Below are 20,606 nucleotides of genomic sequence, written 5' to 3'. Positions count from 1 at the left end.
AACACAAGTGTAAATGCAATGTGTCCTCTCAATCTGGATACAGCAACTGTATGCGGAATGAGAGGACACCCATTTCGGGTGATCAAATTGCCATCAGATTGCAATCTGATCACCCAAAACGCATGTGAACGCCAGGTGTAAATGGCCTCATAGTGGTCCTGCAAAACAAACAAGCAAAAAAGAGGGATAAAGTAAGCAGTTAATGACATTCAGATAAGCAAGCATATAGTCTCTACTGCTTGCAGACTCAGGCACTATACAATATCCAATGCTGGCTGGAGGGAACTTATTTGTGCTCCGCTCTGAGAATCCCTCTGCTCATCCTCACCACCCTGACCTATTGGCATTTCCAGGGAGGGGAAGTGGATTTTGGGTCAACTCCACCGAAAACAGGAAGAGCACTGACCAGGCGAGAGCGTGACCGAAGCAGTCAGAACGCGGGTGGGGGGGGGGGGGGGTTGGGGGAGAGTCATCGCTGTGTCAGCCGGAGGGGAAAAAAATGCTTTTCCACTAGGCCACTCACAATAATTAAAGTTCAGCATGAGGCCACTGCAAGGGTGGTGCAGCCGCGAGAGCGAGACCGACATGTGACAGCGCACAAAGCCGGCGATTGGCTGAACAAGGCTGGTGATAAATAGCCGGTGAAGACACTGACACTCCCCAGCACTGCTGCCTCCTCCACTTCAAGGGCTTTCTTAAACTGGCAGGAGCATCTTAAAGGAACAAGAGCTTTCCCCACAAACTCTGGTGCATCAGGCCATCGAATTCAAATGAAGGGAATCAAATGGAATAAGCATCATTGGTAGGAATAAATATATCCTGAAGGGAGAACTAAAGAGCGCTACTGAGGCGTGAAATTAATCCTTACAATAGCATGACCGCACCAGATAAACATCCACCAATGGGATTGCAGTGGGCTGTATCTTGACAATGTACCATAAAGCCCACCGATAATTGAGTAAGTAGGACCCGCATGACCCGTCAAACCCATGGGTTTAGGTGTGTGTGTGGGGGGGGTGGGGGTGGGGTGGGGGGTTTGGGGGCGTCTGTCGCGACGCTGTGGCCAAATCCAATCATGCAAATCACAGCCATGTAACACGAGCAACATGGGGAAGATCAATATTCATTGTGGCTCGGAGCGGATTCATTCTTCATATTGCCCAGGGAGAAGTCATCCATCACGTCCCCCGGATCACACACACTGTTGACTCTAAGATCAGGATCTAATCTCCAGGAAGTCAGACGGCGGCCCCCTGCAGATCAGGAGGAGCCCAACCTTGACCCGGCCGGGGGGGGGGGGGCAGGGGTTATCTGCGCGGGCCTTTGGACACGTTCACTCCAGTGGAGGGTGGCGGGACCGTGGCCTCTGCCCCGGATTCATAACTGCCTCTAGGCTGGGATCAAAGGTGGAGTCCCCGTTCAGCACTTTCCTCCATGCTGTTTTATTCATGATCATATTTTGCTTGGCAGACTCCCTAAGCCAGGGCTTCATCTGAGCTGAACAAGTGCTTCTGATGGTGTCATTAAAAAAAAAAGTGCAGAAGAACAACGGCTACAATTTTAATTATTGATCGTGGTAATGGATGTTGCGAATTGCCTGGCGTGAACTGAACCGTACACAAGGTAAATACAACGGGGGCCAAATTGTAATTGAAAATGATGGAATGTTGTTACCCAAATCAGATGTGCTGTATCTCTGCGAGGGTAGTGCCTACTTCACATCTAATTATAGATTATGAAAATTTTATTTGGATAGTTGCATGGCTAATGCAATAAGCAATCAAGGATTTCTGGAGTGTTTGAGGAAGAGCTTGAAGATTGAGGGGCATATGCAAAGCAGTGCTGTGTTCGCACAACCGCTTTCCATGCATAATTCATCAGGATGAACTTAGATGCAATGTGTCTGTAACTTATTATGTCACTTTAGAAAATGTATACCCCAATGAATTCAAATAATTCTGGCGTACATTTCCATATTTCCCCCTGCTAACAGATCTTTCTTTTTAATCTCTCTTAACAGTGATCTTCCAGTCACTTTAATTCGCTTGTTCCATTAACCCCCTACCATCTAATATTGTGCCTCAGTGGTCAGATGTTTTCTCTTGTTAATTCAAATTCTCTATTTATGTACTATGTAACTGTCTCGTTGACAATCCAATGAGGTTTAAAAGCTAAGGGGCTAAAAGAGACATGGCAGAGACAGAGCTAATGAAGGCCGACTGACAGAGCGACTTAAATGCAAGTTGTGAAGAAATTGAAATTGAATGCGTAAATGAACCACACTAAAGCTATGTTCACACGAGATATTTATTTTTCTCTCTGTCGCTCGATTCAACCCTTTGGAATCGCTCTGTCGCTGTGTTTAAATTGCTCGTCAACAGGCACAAGAATTGACGGACGTCTGGGGGCTATAACGTTATGCAATGTCATGATGTTTGTCCACTACGAGCCACCGTAGTTGTTTACAAGCTAAGCCTATCAGCGTGCTCCTAACGCGAGCTCTATACCGGTAGTACAGACTTCACTTCATGTCAGCTGTCAGCCTGTCAATCAGCTGTCAATGCGGTTTGTTGCCACACAATAAACCAGCGGTTTGTTCCAAGCGAAGCCAGTGTGATCCTTGACTCACTCTCACATGGCAGCCAATCAGCGTTGAACAGCGAGCGACTGATGCCAGCGAAATTTCGCTCGAGTTGGGATATTTCATCTCGGGCGACGAGCAAATTTTCGCCCTATCGCTCTGTCTCTGTCGCTCAGACGCCCAGCGATTTTTCTCCCGGGCAAATATACGCTCAATCGCTCGTTTGCATTGACTTTGTATGTAAACTCGATGCCAGTGAAAAACTTTAATAGGTCGGTGTGAACCTTAAGTGACTACGAAGAGGGCAAAAAGTGACATTCCGATCCATGGATGCTACAGCGCTGCGTGGGAGGATCGGGTCTTATAGAGCTCAACAGTTCCGTGACGTCTCCTGGGTCCGGAAGAGAATTCCCCATTCATTTTCTCCATAGACGTCTAGAAAAGTCCTTATATAACGGGTTTTAAGGCTCGATTCCCCTAACCCCCCCTCCCCCCACCCCCCCTTTTTATTTTTTGTAGGTCGCTGGTTGGCTAATTGGGACTTGTGAAATATGTGGCAATCATAGACCCCCTGCCCCCCCCCCCCCCACACACACACACACACACACACACACACACCGGAGGTCCAACTCTTAGCAGCGTCGGATCAGCAACAATGTGGGCGGCGGCTGCTAAGATGAACTGTAACATTTATATCTGGCGCCGTTTGTAAGTCTGCGACACTTCTGTTTTTCCTACAATAAAGATAAAAGGCATTCCATAAACGGTACAGCTATGTTTCTGAAGTAAGTCAAGTTAAAATCCTGGGTGAAAATCTGCTCTTTACTGGTTTGATGGTAAAAATAAGAATGAAACAAAGGCCAGGCAGTGATTTAACAAGCGCGAATTCGCAAAAGCTGCGACCACATGATGCGAATTTCCAAAAATGCAGGATGGCAGAGGCAGCCCGTGCTACTCTGCTCTGCCTCAGATCGTCCGTTTACCGGATCTGACCTTTTCCTGCCACTTCCACCTTGCCATTTGTTCAACACTCTCCCAACACGTGTTCCCTGCTCGTTTCCTGACACTCCTCATTGGGCTTGACAGGCGCGCTCCCTAGACTTGGACCCACGTTCAATCTACTGTTAATCTTCCACTTTGACAAGCAGCAGACAGACCTGGGGGAAAAGCAGTTGGTAATTAATCCAATGGGAATGTTTACAGTTTCCAGTGGAATGTCTCTGAACCCACGCCGCACCAGAACTGGCTCTGGCGCAAACCGGCTCACACAAGATTTCAGGATAATCGGGAAAAGAGGGAAGGGAAGGAGAAAAAGAAAGTATAGAAAAAGATTGAAAATGCTTTGGTTAAAGCAGCTACGAGCAACTTTTTCGATTGTTATTAAACAGTATAAATTTAATATCAATGCATCACATCTTACCTCTAATAGTCGACGAGACCAAAGCCGTGTGTATCTGAGATTGCTCCCTTAGGTGATTATTAAGTCTATAGTCTGTCTAAACTCGCGCCAACAGGGGGCTCTCTAGAGCGACCGGACCGGGTAACCCGGAAGTGAAACGCGGAAGTGAAACCAGGAAGTGAAACGCAGCTGCCTGCCTCGCCGTTTGCGCTGCCTAGCAACATAACATAAACAATGTGAACGCCACGCATACTCGCGGGAACATCTCTCGTTATATTCTAACAGGTTTTTGGAAGTTATTTTGTGGTTATGGCCGAAGTGGCTGCTGCAAACCGTTTCATTTCAATTCCTGATCTGCCCTGGCTACAGACACACTAACACTGGCCGATTCACTCGGGGTTCAAGCGAGACTACTCTGCGTTGATCTCGTCGACTATTAGAGGTAAGATGTGATGCATTGATATTAAATTTATACTGTTTAATAACAATCGAAAAAGTTGCTCGTAGCTGCTTTAAGGCTTGTTTATTTTGTGCAGCAGTTGTTTTGAAAGCAAACTTTTTTAGATGAGACTACCCAAAATTTACAAACAAAACAAATTCCATTTTCCACATTGACACACATTTCCACCCATGTGTTCCTGTCCGCTGACGCCCTCGCTGTTTTTCTGACACATCTGTAAACACTACGCTATACTTTGGAGTCACAATGCATTTCATGTTGGTAAACCACTGCAGTTAAACCCTAAACCCTCAACTAAAATGTGCCTTCATGACACATCTGCACAACATTCCCATAGAATGGGACAACCATGAGAAGCAAACAAGCAAGGAAAGGAAAGGAAACTCATAGATCAAAGCAGTCAACATATCTGACATGGTTACAGCATGCTGTGCTGAACACAACAAGTAAACACGGACCATCACAACAAAAGCAACGCTACATGCAATCTACATGCAAAACGCTACACAACAACACGTGTACTGATTCTGGGGGGAAACTGCAAATTATTCAGAGGACAATATTTTGAATGATATCCAGCATCTGATTGAATTATGTTGAATGGAATGTCTAAGCTTAACTAAAGAAAAACAGCCTTGATTGTTAGTTTGATGACCATGGATTTTGGAGTTAATCAATTTGTATTTGTTTGTAGAATTTTCTCAACCCACAGAGGATGAAAATAACCAAAGCTGGACTTGTGAGGTTTTCACCAAACGGCGATTAAATTATACTCAGTAGTGTCTATTCAACTGTTCAGCGACTCTAGCTTGGAGAATTCAATTAAATATAATTGAACTGTTTGACGTCCCAGCTGAATGCCTGAGGAGGAAAGACATCACTGCTTGTCAACTCTATTAAGATGTGATTAAAGGGAAACATTTTAATTGCAGCACTTCCAATACAATTAGCGCAAGGTAATGCTGTGGGTTAACGTACGTACCGCTCATTTTGAAGGAGGTTTTAGAATGGTTGTGTATGAATTTGTAATTTGTGGTGCTGTTAAGAGTCTCTTTACTGTCCTCACCACAGACATGAAGCTACAACCACAACATTCACTTTACTGTCCTCACCAGAGACATGAATCTACAACCACAACCTTCACTTCACTGTCCTCACCTGACATAGGCCGCGGAACCACCCGGGCCACACGTGCCCGGGCCCGGGTACATTTCATTTTTACAATGAGTTCCCAATTTTTTTAAATTTTTTTATAGATTTTATTTTATTTTACAGCTAAACCTCATTTACTTATTACACTCGACTGGTTGTTTTTCAGATGTGATGTGAATCTAAAGTGAACTAAACAAGTGAGATCCACTATAAATGTTTTTCAGTAGATGCTGTGATGTAGCCACAAGAAAGGTGCAATATTAATGTTTTTCAGGAGATGGCGATGTGATGTAGCTTATCAAGAAAGATGCATTATAAATGGTGTTTCAGGAGATGTGTGATGTTGCTAGCTATAGGTTCTAAACAAGAAATATGGTTCAAATGTTTACAGTAGTTTTCCTTTCTTGCTGCACTACAATGTTACAATGCTGTGAGACGGAGCTAAACACAAAAGATGCAATATTAATAGTTTTTCATGAGATACTCAGTATTTAATACTAATACTAATACTAATAATAGAAAAGGAGAAGATACTGAATAATGACAACACAACAGTACAATCCTAATGTTAATTTAAAATAAAATATTCTTCTAAATATGGATAAAAGTCCAAAAAACATCAAATTTAAGGAGATATTAGGAGATTCCATTCCTTACAGCACCCCCTACTTAATAATAGTTCCAGCGCAGCTGCGAAAATGTGGTGGCGCATTGTGTCAAGTGTACTGGCTCGGGGAACGGTCCGGCCCCCGGTCCCTTAGGTTTCTGACAATGTGGCCCCCTGAACAATTTAGTTGAATAGCCCTGCTGTAATTTATAGATTAATTATGCTATAACTTATTTGTACTGATACGTATGCTTTAGGGATGTCAACGGTTAACCGTTAATCGATTAACCGTCGCTAACGTCGTTGTTCGGTTATTGCTGTCGGTCTATCAGTTAATATTATTATTATTATTATTTTTTGTCTATTTACTCAATGAGCTCATGCCCAAACAAGGCGTGTCTATTTAGATGCTGAAATGTTAATGCTTTTTGTGTTAGAATTATGCCTTTATTTTTTGTTGGCTTTGCTGAAATTTATAAGTTTATTGCCACATTTTGATCAGGTAATCATTCCAAAATCATTCTGGCTCTTATATGAGCCATATATATATCTTATTCAAATAACAGATTGTTGTTGTTGTAATGTTTACATAAACAGGAAATAAAGCTCTCAAAAATATATTTCCTTGTCATCCATATAAGAGCCAGAATGATTTTGGAATGATTACCTGATCAAAATGTGGCAATAAACTTATAAATTTCAGCAAAGCCAACAAAAAATAAAGGCATAATTCTAACACAAAAAGCATTAACATTTCAGCATCTAAATAGACACGCCTTGTTTGGGCATGAGCTCATTGAGTAAATAGACAAAAAAAAAATATATATATATATATATATATATTAAAAAATTATGAATTAACCGATAGGTTAATCGATTATTAGCGTCGGTTAATCGAAAGTGAAATTAACCGAAAATTGACATCCCTAGTATGCTTATATTAACCCAGTGGCACTCATATTCTGGTTTATTTCAAGAAAAACATTTTGGCTAGTTGAAATTAATTGGCTCGTAACTTTAAAATCTAGCAGCCATATTGGCTGGTGATAAAAAAAAAGTTTAATCTCAACCCCTGCAGGGAGAGCAGGTGGTGACATAGGAGTGAGTGAGAAAAGGAGCAAATATATGATTGTTAACTCATTGAGTGCCAAGGACGAGTATGTTCGTCAATTCAAATACTAACGTAGAGTGCCAAAGACGACTAAAGTCGTCAATTGCGTTTTTTGACGGTGGGACGTGGATCAAAGCCTCAGGCATCTCCTGTACAAATATTGTAGCTATTGAAGGTGTATAACCTATTTTACGGACTCATTAGGTGGCGACAGTGCTCTCCAGATTAGAGAAAGGTCAGGAAAACAGCAGGAAAAAGCCCCGTGATGAAAGAGAAACGGCTCATGCTGCAGCCAGAGCCATATAGATTGCTCTGGCTGGAGGTAACGTTAGCTGCGAACAGCAGTCAATCCGCGCCCACAACTGAGCCCCTCTGCCTCTGTCTGTCTGCATAGTTTCTCCACACGATTAGCCGCCAGAAAAGCAGCACCCGACGCCGAAGGGCCAAACCATTCTCAGCAGTCCGGTTTGGCTTTTCCGTGTCGCGCTGGGAGCCGGCGCACAAAAACGGAGCACTCCGAAAATAGACGCTGGGTGCGTGAGGCTGTGTGTTAGTGTGGGGAGGAGTTTGCAGCTGAGGGGGGGGAGAGGGGGGTGGGGCACGCAGGGCACCACACAACTACACCACGTCACTACATCAGAAAATATTACCTTCAGAGTCAGTGAATGTGCTTGAAATGCTTCAGTTCACAAAAGGCTGAATATCTCAGCTTCTAATTTGAAACGCCTGTTTTTGCTCAAAACAACCTATCTTCTCCGGCTCATAACTAAAGAACGGAAAATGGTATCAATAAACTTTTTTTTGCTGATGATACAATAGAGTCTCCTCGTTCTTTGTGCGTGTTCGGTGTTTACATAGTAATATCACACAATATTCTGTGGGCCTCGAGAAATCACTGAAAACGCTCTGAAACTCTGGCACTGGGAGCGTCCGTTCTCCAAAAGTGGCTGGCACTCAATGAGTTAAGACTGAATACTGACATCACAACCGTCTAATCCTAATGTTAATTTAAAATGAGATATTCCTATATGAATCTGGCTTCAAACGACCAAAATCTTTATATGATGATAATAATAATAATCAATGATGGTGGTTCACAGACGTGTGTGTGTGTGTGTGTGTGTGGGGGGGAGGGGGGGGACACGCCCCCTGTCCCCCCAAGTTCAGATGCGTTCCGCTGTCTATGTCACCAGAGACACTTGAAGCTACAACCACAACCTTCACTTTACTGTCCTCACCAGAGACACGAAGCTACAACCACAACCTTCACTTTACTGTCCTCACCAGAGACATGAAGCTACAACCACAACCTTCACTTTACTGTCCTCACCAGAGACACATGAAGCTACAACCACAACCTTCACTTTACTGTCCTCACCAGAGACATGAAGCTACAACCACAACCTTCACTTTACTGTCCTCACCAGAGACATGAAGCTACAACCACAACCTTCACTTTACTGTCCTCACCAGAGACACATGAAGCTACAACCACAACCTTCACTTTACTGTCCTCACCAGAGACATGAAGCTACAACCACAACCTTCACTTTACTGTCCTCACCAGAAACACATGAAGCTACAACCACAACCTTCACTTTACTGTCCTCACCAGAGACATGAAGCTACAACCACAACCTTCACTTTACTGTCCTCACCAGAGACACATGAAGCTACAACCACAACCTTCACTTTACTGTCCTCACCAGAGACATGAAGCTACAACCACAACCTTCACTTTACTGTCCTCACCAGAGACACATGAAGCTACAACCACAACCTTCACTTTACTGTCCTCACCAGAGACATGAAGCTACAACCACAACCTTCACTTTACTGTCCTCACCAGAGACATGAAGCTACAACCACAACCTTCACTTTACTGTCCTCACCAGAGACATGAAGCTACAACCACAACCTTCACTTTACTGTCCTCACCAGAGACATGGAGCTACTACCACAGCATTCGGCCGGCTGTTGCCCGCCATGATGAGAGGAGGTGGTGATGGCACTTGGAGGAACACTGTAGAGGCTGGTGCAAGTCATTGAGGATTGGACGGCTAAGGAAAGCAAAGAGACACTCATTTGTTAAATAAAATGAGGCTTGAAAGAAACTTGCTTTCCAGTTGAGTGATTCCCAAGCTTTTTTCTTTTCTGCCCACCCTCACACACACACACACACACACACACACACACACACACACAGACAGACACAGACACACACACACACACACACACACACACACACACACACACACACACACACACACACACTTACACTTCCATCAAATAAACTTGTTTACTTATCAGACTCTCACTCTATAAATGACTAGAGCTGGAGGAAAAATTGAGTATCTCCAAAAAAACAAACCATGATCTCTTGAAAAAAACAGCTCCCGCCGTTCCAAGAGTAGCTCGGCGCAATCACAGAAATTCTGCTTTTCTCCGCAGACACAACTTGGATGCTGCTGGCACCATCTCCACTCGCTGAACTGAGGAAAGTCAGCCAAAGGCCTACTTATTAAAGAGTTTATGCCTTTTCCATCTGTGACTATGATTATGTGTTATGGTGAAGAAAAGCACTATACGGGCTGTGATGTTTCCTTGTTGTGATGTCCTGTTACTGTACATCTCTAGTTCTCTGCTTTCTGACGTTCTGCGAGACACAGTATTCCTACTTTTCAGCGTGCTGGTTCAAACAATAAATCCTATTGTGAGACTTCACCGCTGGCTTTGACTCATGTTTTTTCCATTCTGCTTTCTCCTCCTCACATCGAAGTTTTTGATAATAAGATACGGCACGAGCCTCCTGCCAGATAGGGGATATGCACTCAGATTGAAAAGTGCCGACCAAGAGAACGTGTGAATGACTGTAACAAAGTGTATTACAGAGGTGGTTACTGTAACAACGTGTATTACAGAGGTGGTTACTGTAACAAAGTGTATTACAGAGGTGGTTACTGTAACAAAGTGTATTACAGAGGTGGTTACTGTAACAAAGTGTATTACAGAGGTGGTTACTGTAACAAAGTGTATTACAGAGGTGGTTACTGTAACAAAGTGTATTACAGAGGTGGTTACTGTAACAAAGTGTATTACAGAGGTGGTTACTGTAACACAGTGTATTACAGAGGTGGTTACTGTAACAAAGTGTATTACAGAGGTGGTTACTGTAGCAAAGTGTATTACAGAGGTGGTTACTGTAACAAAGTGTATTACAGAGGTGGTTACTGTAACAAAGTGTATTACAGAGGTGGTTACTGTAACAAAGTGTATTACAGAGGTGGTTACTGTAACAAAGTGTATTACAGAGGTGGTTACTGTAGCAAAGTGTATTACAGAGGTGGTTACTGTAACAAAGTGTATTACAGAGGTGGTTACTGTAACAAAGTGTATTACAGAGGTGGTTACTGTAACAAAGTGCATTACAGAGGTGGTTACTGTAACAAAGTGTATTACAGAGGTGGTTACTGTAACAAAGTGTATTACAGAGGTGGTTACTGTAACAAAGTGTATTACAGAGGCGGTTACTGTCACAAAGTGTATTACAGAGGTGGTTACTGTAACAAAGTGTATTACAGAGGTGGTTACTGTAACAAAGTGTATTACAGAGGTGGTTACTGTAACACAGTGTATTACAGAGGCGGTTACTGTAACAAAGTGTATTACAGAGGTGGTTACTGTAACACAGTGTATTACAGAGGTGGTTACTGTAACAAAGTGTATTACAGAGGTGGTTACTGTAACAAAGTGTATTACAGAGGTGGTTACTGTAGCAAAGTATATTATAGAGGTGGTTACTGTAACACAGTGCATTACAGAGGTGGTTACTGTAACAAAGTGTATTACAGAGGTGGTTACTGTAACAAAGTGTATTACAGAGGTGCTTACTGTAACAAAGTGTATTACAGAGGTGCTTACTGTAACAAAGTGTATTACAGAGGTGGTTACTGTAACAAAGTGTATTACAGAGGTGGTTACTGTAACAAAGTGCATTACAGAGGTGGTTACTGTAACAAAGTGTATTACAGAGGTGGTTACTGTAACAAAGTGTATTACAGAGGTGGTTACTGTAACAAAGTGTATTACAGAGGTGCTTACTGTAACAAAGTGTATTACAGAGGTGGTTACTGTAACAAAGTGTATTACAGAGGTGGTTACTGTAACAAAGTGTATTACAGAGGTGGTTACTGTAACAAAGTGTATTACAGAGGTGGTTACTGTAGCAAAGTATATTATAGAGGTGGTTACTGTAACACAGTGCATTACAGAGGTGGTTACTGTAACAAAGTGTATTACAGAGGTGGTTACTGTAACAAAGTGTATTACAGAGGTGCTTACTGTAACAAAGTGTATTACAGAGGTGCTTACTGTAACAAAGTGTATTACAGAGGCGGTTACTGTAACAAAGTGTATTACAGAGGCGGTTACTGTAACAAAGTGTATTACAGAGGTGCTTACTGTAACAAAGTGTATTACAGAGGCGGTTACTGTAACAAAGTGTATTACAGAGGCGGTTACTGTAACAAAGTGTATTACAGAGGTGGGTGGCTGTACTGCACCGTGACCTCAGTTCCAACAGATTTCGGGAGATTCAACTATCCCAGAGGACGCGTAACAATAACTTCACCTATGGATTTTCAACTTATAGCTGGTATATATGTTATCCTTTCCCTGCTACAGTACATTTGTGACCTGGCAATAATGAAAGCCAGAACAAATTCTTCAGGCTTATCAGAATGGCAGGTTAATACTCAAAGTCAAGGGTGAGCATTTAAGGGGTCTCTTTAATACGGGAGATTAATTACAATGGTATTTTCGTTTTTCTTTTCTTTTTTTGTCATCTCATTTAAGGCTGCCAATATGCTCCACCTCTCCCATAGAAGGATCACTTACACTGTAATTTGAGTGCGTAGCTGAGCATAAATCACAATAACACATCCGTCCTGTTCAGTATGCTCTGGAGGTAGATTGTAGCAAAGGCAATTTAATCACAACTCTATCTGCTTGGCCAAGTCCTGACAAATGGACGGAGGCAGAGAGATGTTATGACTACAACAGCACATCCATCTTGCAAAGAGCAAAATCCAGTGTAGGCTACTGCCCTTCACTGGTTCACCAAGGTTCATACTGACGACGACTGGCTGCACAGATAGAACATTCCACACCCAAATTAGCTTGGCAGGGATAATCCCGCGAAATGATAGCCGCAGTCATGAAAAATAACATTTGTACGAATTCCTTCACACTCTCAAAGTGACCTGGGGCCGTTTGGAGTGTTTTCCCAAACCAGAATAAAAGGCCAGAAGAATGTAAACAGCAGCACACAGGGGAGTCTTGACACTTTGACTGGACATTTCAAGTCTGTCTGGTAAACGGAACTCAATGGTGACCTTTGACCCCAGACAGACGGCTGGTTGGCAAGCGTGCCCCAGACTTTTCTTTACCAGTGTGAGCTATGAAAGAATACTATGTCGACATCGCCTCGTCTTTGGGTTGCAGTAAATACTCCCTGGGTCATTGTGCTTATTGGCACGATCATGACTCAGGGAAGACAAAGTGAATAGAAAGTGTACTTGACTGCAGCTCAGAGATGAGACAGATCCTTTCACGGCTGCGTGGAGGGGATCAAGAGCAATCTCAATGGTTTGTAGGTCATTCAGGACAAAACAGTGGAGTGAAAAATGACTGCCATACTGAAAGCTTTCGCAGTTGCTCGTTTAAAAGGAGTAGCCGGAGGTAATTGGAAAACGAACACATCTCTCCCCTGTGCTGTACATTGCCGGGGTCCCCACAGGTCTGTTGATGCCCATTACAGTGACATCTGGAAGACAGATACTTCAACCGGGAGTACCACGCGGCCACTAATACTGGGTCTTTCTGCTGACCTAGGGATTCCATGGCACTACATGAAAGAGTCAGTGACCGAGTGGCTGAGTAAATATAGATTTATTTTTTATTATCGTTTGAGTAAAAAAAGAAGCATATTCACAGATAAACAACAGACAACAACCAGGGCCTAAAAATACTCATTCCTACTTTCAGTTTAGTATCATATTGTAGTAGAAACTATACAGCATAGTGCATTGGTATATATATACCGGTATGTATATATATATTATATATGTATGTGTGTATATATATATATATACTGTATATATTAGGGGTGTCACAATATATCGTCCCACGAAATTTCGCGATAGTAAAACGTCACGATATGTATCGTTGAGATGAAATCTCATATCGTGATTTTTTTTTTTTTTTTTTTTTTTTTTTTTTCAAAAATAGACAAAGAAACGTCTTTGTTTGTTGAAGTTCAATGTGTGGAAAGTAGTTCAGTTGAACAAGTCTCTGAAGAGACACATGAGAAGTTATACAGGAGAGAAACCATTCAATTGAGTTTCTGGCAAAACTGTTTACTTGACAGGAAAAACTGAAGATGCATAAAAAATAGACTAAGAAAAGTCTTGTTGTTTGAGTTTGAAGAAAAACTGAAGATGCATAATGAGAATTTATACTGCTGAGAAACCTTTTAGTTCAAAGTAAATCTAAGTGACGGTGTAACTCATTCTATTTCAAGATAAGCCTTATCTCTAATCTCATGTTTTTTCTAGTTGTTATTGTAATAACAATTTCCCACAACAGCATGTTTTGTATTTGTGCATTTCAAATAAAATACTACTTTTCCAGTCATATATTGTCATTATTCAAGTTTAAAAAAATATTGTTAAAATCGTATCGTATCGTATCGTTATCGTGAACCCAGTATCGTGATACGTATCGTATCGTGAACTGAGTGTATCATGACACCCCTAGTATATATATATATATAGTGTGTGTGTGTGTGTGTGTGTGTGTGTGTGTGTGTGTGTGTGTGTATGTATGTGTATAGACGGTTTTCACGGAATGGTCAGTCCTCCACTTTGATGTATCCCTCCCTTTTTCTGTCCATAGCAAACACTGCAACAGGAAGTGAGCTGGGGTTCAATTTTGAATGTTTTTGTTGTCAAGATATAACCGTCTATAGATATAGAGATGTGTGTGTGTGTGTGTGTGTGCGTGTGCGTGTGCGTGTGTGTGTGTATTAGGGATATTTAATAGGAAAGCCACAACTTTCTCACCAGTGAAGTATTGTTATCCACCATGTCATATAAAGTGGCATAAATCAAACTACTAGCCGCAAGAGGATGGTCTCATTTGCCAGATCCCATCTATATGGTGAAACTCAGTAGCCTACAGATGGTGAGGGGGGGGGGGGGGGGGGGGGGGGCTAGTTTATTTTCTCATGCGTCATTAATACAAGCAATGACCCACAACTTGGCAGTGGCGTGCAGCACCTCCAGGGTTGCCAGAATCACCTTCTATTACTCAACACTTCCACCTCCACGTCCCGACGCGAGTGACCACCTTTTACACATAATTGTCTAATGTTCTAATACACAAATAGGTCCTGTAAACATCATGTGTGGCCGACTTACACCTCTGGCACTGTGTGTAAAGACGTCGGCGTTAATAAAATGCCTCTTAAACATTATGATATATGACACGATTGGCTATACTGGGAAGAGGTTGAAGACTGCAAAGATGCTGTCACGCCTCCCCTCGTTTACTAGAGCCAATGGCGTTGGGAGAAGAGGCTTGGAGTCATTCACAAGATACAGCAGATTACTGTCTGTCAGCGTGTTAGCTTCATCACTGGAAGCTCGTCGATCACGCTGACAAATAGCCTGGGACTGCTGCCTCAGACAGACAGCATCTTCTTGAGTCGTTGCTCCTCCACATTCACATAAACTCCGCCCGGTGATCCACTGCTCTCATCAGGAATACATAATGCAGCTTCATTGGGGGACACATCCATCAGCAGGCTCTCACATGCGCAATTATTTTTGCTCGCAGTCAAAGTCGAACTTCTACACTTCAATGCAGCTGGATAGCATCTCCGCCACTGATCATTTCCTGGGAAGCTGCGAGCCCGCTGTCACATAGATAGCAGCGCCCACAAACAGCAGCACGGTCTAGGAAACATTTATGCAAGGAAGGGTTTGCCGGTGACAGGCTTGATGCTTAAGGCGGCATGTTAAAAGCTGACATGTTTTGATAGGCCGCTGAATGGCCATTACTTTTGAATAGAGACACAAAATGAAACAGCCTCTTACAGTCAGCATCTCTGTCTTGTTTGTGTTGATGCAAACACCATCTGCATTCCAATGAGATACTATGTGTCTCCAGGGCAGATTCAGGATGTACAGTGTTTCCTATGTTAAACCACTAAAAACAACTTATTTCTAGGCATTGACATTCTGAAATATCAAACTGAGTGAGGACACATTTCAAAATAACACTCAGAAAGCCACACGTTAGGATTAGGGTTGGGTATCGTTTGGATTTTAACGGTTCTAATTCTGATTCCGATTCTGCTTATCGTTTCCGGTTCTTAACGATTCTCGATTCTGATTCTTTGCGGGGCGAGGTCAAAATAGGTCACATGCTCATTTCACAGGAAAAAAACGTCTATTATAGCTTATTATTGCAGCTTTAGGAGATGAGAAGACATGCATACATTCAAACTCAAATACAGGCGCAGCAGCCGGCCAGACTCGTTGGTTTTACTGGCGGACTACAAACCAAAGGTGCATGCCACGGCCGCCACCATAGAAATGTAAACTGAAACTAGCGCGAGTGAAATTTGTTTAGGAAGCTATAGGAAGTACCTATTCAACTTTTTTTATGGGTACCCGGTACCCACCATTTTGGATTTGGCTCTCGAGTTTTGGTTCCCAACCCTCTGCCTGGGATAGGCTGAGGCAAAGACCAAATCACTTGCAGAGCGAGCCTGCAATACAAAAGATGCTTCATCCAGACACAGTATGTAATTACTGTATAATAGAAACTCAATTTTGGAACCAAATTTATGACCATAAAAAGTTGCATAAAAGGAAGGGGTTGAGGTTGTAAACTTATTTAGGAAAAACTGTGTGGTCTTAAGATACAGTAGTAATCCAATGATGGGGATGACATAATTCTTAAAAGACCCTGAGCTGACAATGACTGTTATGTGTCAATGTTGCCTGGGTCCATATGGGTGGGGGAGCTGATGGTCTGTGCGCCCTTGAGGAGCCTGTCAAGCACATGCAGTCCCTGATGCACATGGGAGGCAAAGCTTCCTGGAGCACTACTGGCTTGTTAAAATAAAAGACCCCTGGAAAAAGGAGGTCAAATGCTTCATTGGAGAAACACAGAGAGGCGCTTCAGGATTTCATACTGAAAAAGGACATGCATCCCCAAGAAACAACAAAAGGTGTCAGCATCAGGGTCAGGGCCATTACAGTACGTGAGAGTCTTCGGGGGAATAAATGTAATCCAGTATTTCTAAAGAACTGTGCAGAGCTATAGTAATGAGAGGAGACCCGGTTGGCCTCTCTGCTTCAAAATGTCCCAGGTCAGCCTGTGTTCTCTGGAAAGCCAAATTAGGGGACGTGCAGCTGTGGAATTTGACGGAAGGTTTCAGGATAATGGGCTGCGATGTGTAGCCTTACAGATTACGAAATCTAAATCTATTTTCAAAATAATACCCATTTCTCCAGAATTATAGAAAGGCCCTTAGAAAATTAGAGAATGAGAATAAACAGTTTGCCACCATCTGAATTCCATGTGATAGTAAATGCCGGATGGCAGAACAATTCACCTGAACGTCTTCATTAGACCCTAAGAGTCGCGGGCTAATAAAGGACGCTCCGTTGCACAAAATTGGCTAGTATGTACGCTTTACAAATGACACGCAGACAATCCCCTCACAACAAGACGGTCAAATAAAACCAGCTAATTCCCAGATCAATTTAGCCTTCACACAAAGCCCTGCTTTCACAAAAACAACCGCTCTGAAGAAACACTCGTTTCGTCATCTGAATCTCTCACTAATCCACTCTGTGGCTCTGCATGTGTTGACGATACATCAGAAGGGTGTCACGGTCTAATAACCTCAGGCTATCAATTTAAAAAAAGCCCAACAGCACTGTGCATGTGTGCTGTCACTTTCTGCCCACTTTTCATTATGAAGTGGTGGCCGCCTAAATGAAATTCCCTTGGATCCCCTTGGCCGTTTCAATTGAATTCCCTTCCGTTGAGAAATTTCCAACAAAGATTCCAGTAACAAAGGCATCCCCTCTCTGTCTGTGTTGCCATAATTAAGAGTCTATTGTTTGATCCATTACTGAGAAGAGCATTATCACTGGAATCTTTAATGAACCAGCACTGATAGAAAAGTCATTCCCTGCTTCATCACAAAGTCCAGCTGAAAAACATTGACATCTTGCTCTTTCATAATTGATAAAGAGTCATAACTTATGAATGGTTTTCAGTCATAGTTCTGTCTTTTCTGAATGGCGAAGCATTTCTTTCTGTGTTGCAGACAAGTACAAAGCATTGCTTCATAATATGCAGATCGCTGGATAATGTGCGGCAGGCGCTGTGAGTGTGATTCATTGTTTATTTACTTTAAGGTCTTTTAAATGAGCACTTCATCAACACTCTACAAAGACTAAAGCGACGCTGCATTTAAATTAAGAACGATAAGCCAGAAATACGGTTTAATTTATCTCGGGCAACATAATTGATCAAAGTGCTCGACTCGCTTCATGTAGTTTTGTGTGGTGGGAGAGATGAAATAAATAAGCTATACAAAACAGAGTGCCTGCTGGGAGACGCGCTGCACTACACCCCTTCGTGGCATTTAATTCATTCTAATCATGCATCCCACTCACTGTATAATAATATATTGCACACAGAGGGAAAGAATCCCCACCATAGTTATGACGCCCCCATCTTTCCTCCCGACACAGACTCCATGTAACTGGTAAGCAAACATCTAGATACTCAGACACGGCACACAGAGTGGAGCGCGTCTAGCCATGTCAGATAAACACACTGCCTGCATCATAATGAAATACGGGCTTTGTCATTCCCCTCCATCAGGACAAGTCTACTATACAGCGTACATTTTCCCACAAACCCATGGCGGGGGCAGCATTTTCAGCCTGTTAACCTTGCTTTAGCTGAGCTTAAAGCAACTACTTTGTCTGAAATACTCTTATGCCTGCTGCGGGCAAGCAACAGTATGGTTAACTGAAATCCCAATGTATTAAACCCCCTATTACTCTGCCTGAATTAAGGCAAAGGGGACAATATTACTGTAATGTCTCAACCGTCAGCCCTCTCTCACTTCACTAATATCTACAATGCAACAATGAGAGACTTTCTTTCCATGATTTATGATGACAGTGCAGGTGATTCAGATCTATCCTGTGCTGTGTTACTGTATGTATGACGTATGTATGATGTATTAATTTGTTGCCTATGTGTCGTGTCTACTGTCTGCAAAGCGAATTGCCCCTCGGGGACATTAAAGTTTTTGAACCTGAACCTGCAACAGCAGCCTTATCTCTTATAGATGCATTTTAAACAGCACACACTGACACTGACTTAATCTGGGATATAGGCCTAAGTGTGGGACTCCATTAAGACTCTTATCGCGTGAACTCCAGCTAATTAACAGGTGATGAGACAGCCAGGTCACCGATGGCCCTCAGCAGCAAGAGCCAACCGATCTTCCGGAGACCACCAGGGGTCCTTGAGGGAGTTAGAGAATATAGTAGAAGAATGACCATTTTGATCATAATTCCATGATGGGGGGTAGGGGGCAGAGATTTTCAAGATTTTTCAACTTCGTAAAATGCTTATAAGAATAGTTTTACTTGTTCAAACCAAACGGTTCAGGTATATTTAGAAATAGGAGAGAGCACATACCATTTCACTCAGACCAAAACGTTAAACAAGATTTAAATAAAATATTATTTCGATGTGTTTTTTTAGGCTACGTTTTGGTCCGAGTGAAATCTTATGTGGTCTCTCATGTTTCTAAAAAATAATCTGAACCGTTTGGTAGGCTAAAACTATTTGTATAAGCATTTTACGAAATGTCTATGGGAAAATAAATGGCGGATGAAAATCTCTGGTACAGTGCTGAAGCAGGAAGTGACGTTCACTTTGGCATTAAAAAGAAAAGAAAAAGAAAATCTCAATAGGGGGCTCTCTTGCAATACAGGTGCAGCCAGGATAAACGCAGTAGAATGATGCTCTATATTGGGCGCAAAGCGAGTCGTTCTGTCTGTATCAGTCAGTCCCTTGATTTGAAAATAGAATAGACTATTCTATTTGGTGTCTCAGGACAGGTAACGTTAGGACAAAGAGGAGAGGACCACTCCATGCCCTGCCTGCCTGCCTGGCTCCTATTGGTCAGCTTTTGTTTTGAAGAAATCCTTTTGTTTTGGCTTTTGGGTCTTGCGCGCACGCCCTGAATGGAAACCAAATATCCACGCACAATAACCGAGAAAATGTGACAAAAAATATCTTATTGTAGATTTGTCTTGTGTGTCGGAGTAAAAACCAAGAAGCAATCACCAGTTAGAATTGATGGCAATCAACGTGAATGTGTGAAGATATTCCATATAGTAGCCTAATAGCTAATGATGATATTTCCCCCAACGTTTCGCGACAGGCGGCTACACGGCGAGCTGTTAACTATTTTTTTTCTACCACTTTAATCCGAGGAAAACTGACTCAACTCTTGAGTTACATTAGAATACATAGTAACCCATTCATTCTCTACGGCCAGCGGGTGCCTCTCCCCTGAAAGGAGTCCGTTATATTGGCTGTCTCCGCTTTTATACACTGACTACAGGATACACACAGTAGCCTTACAAATCACTCAAACTTTGCCATTCCTGCCCAAAGTAAAAACGCGCGGGGGCATAATATAGAGACAATTGACATTGATTTGTAAAACCAGTGTATAACTTAACATGAAAGGAACGGATCGAACAATTGGAAATTGAAGTAGCCTAACGTTTAGAGTTTTCGGTTTTAAACAGCGGAACAAGAAATGAAATAATTCCAACTGAAAAAGCTAAAATAACATGAAAAATAATAATCTTGAGGCATAGCCTACCATATGAGTTGCTTCTTGAAGTCGGCAGCTACACGACCACCCGTATCAAACAACTTCTGATGGCCGGCACGTATATTTCCATATCGTTTGCCAGTGACACGGGCTAGACGGCATTTGTGAGTCCTTCAAATTATTTTTTTCTGCTGGCGGTACATGTGCACAAGTTACTGTGTTGTGACAGCTAAGCTTCTCTCTCTCTGTCTCTGTCTCTCTCTCTCTCTCTCTCTCTCTGTGTGTGTGTGTGTGTGTGTGTGTGTCTGTCTCTCTCTCTCTCTCTCTCTCTCTCTCTCTCT

General features: G+C 42.5%; 1 protein-coding gene across 1 annotated transcript in view; it reads right to left on the bottom strand.

Annotated features, from left to right (window-relative positions):
• chst15 (carbohydrate sulfotransferase 15) overlaps positions 1-20,447 on the bottom strand; it is a 48,972-nt gene extending 28,525 nt beyond the window's left edge. The window contains exon 1 of the mRNA XM_083636089.1: positions 20,314-20,447. The gene's annotated coding sequence lies outside the window, so the exon portion shown is untranslated. The remainder of the gene's footprint in view (positions 1-20,313) is intronic.
• Between the last annotated feature and the right edge of the window lie 159 nt (positions 20,448-20,606).

The sequence above is a fragment of the Poromitra crassiceps genome, assembly GCF_964638095.1.
Source record: "Poromitra crassiceps genome assembly, chromosome: 4".
Classification (NCBI taxonomy): Eukaryota; Metazoa; Chordata; class Actinopteri; order Beryciformes; family Melamphaidae; genus Poromitra; species Poromitra crassiceps.
The sequence above is the reverse complement of the archived record's forward strand: the minus strand, read 5'-3'. Positions and strand labels throughout refer to the sequence as shown.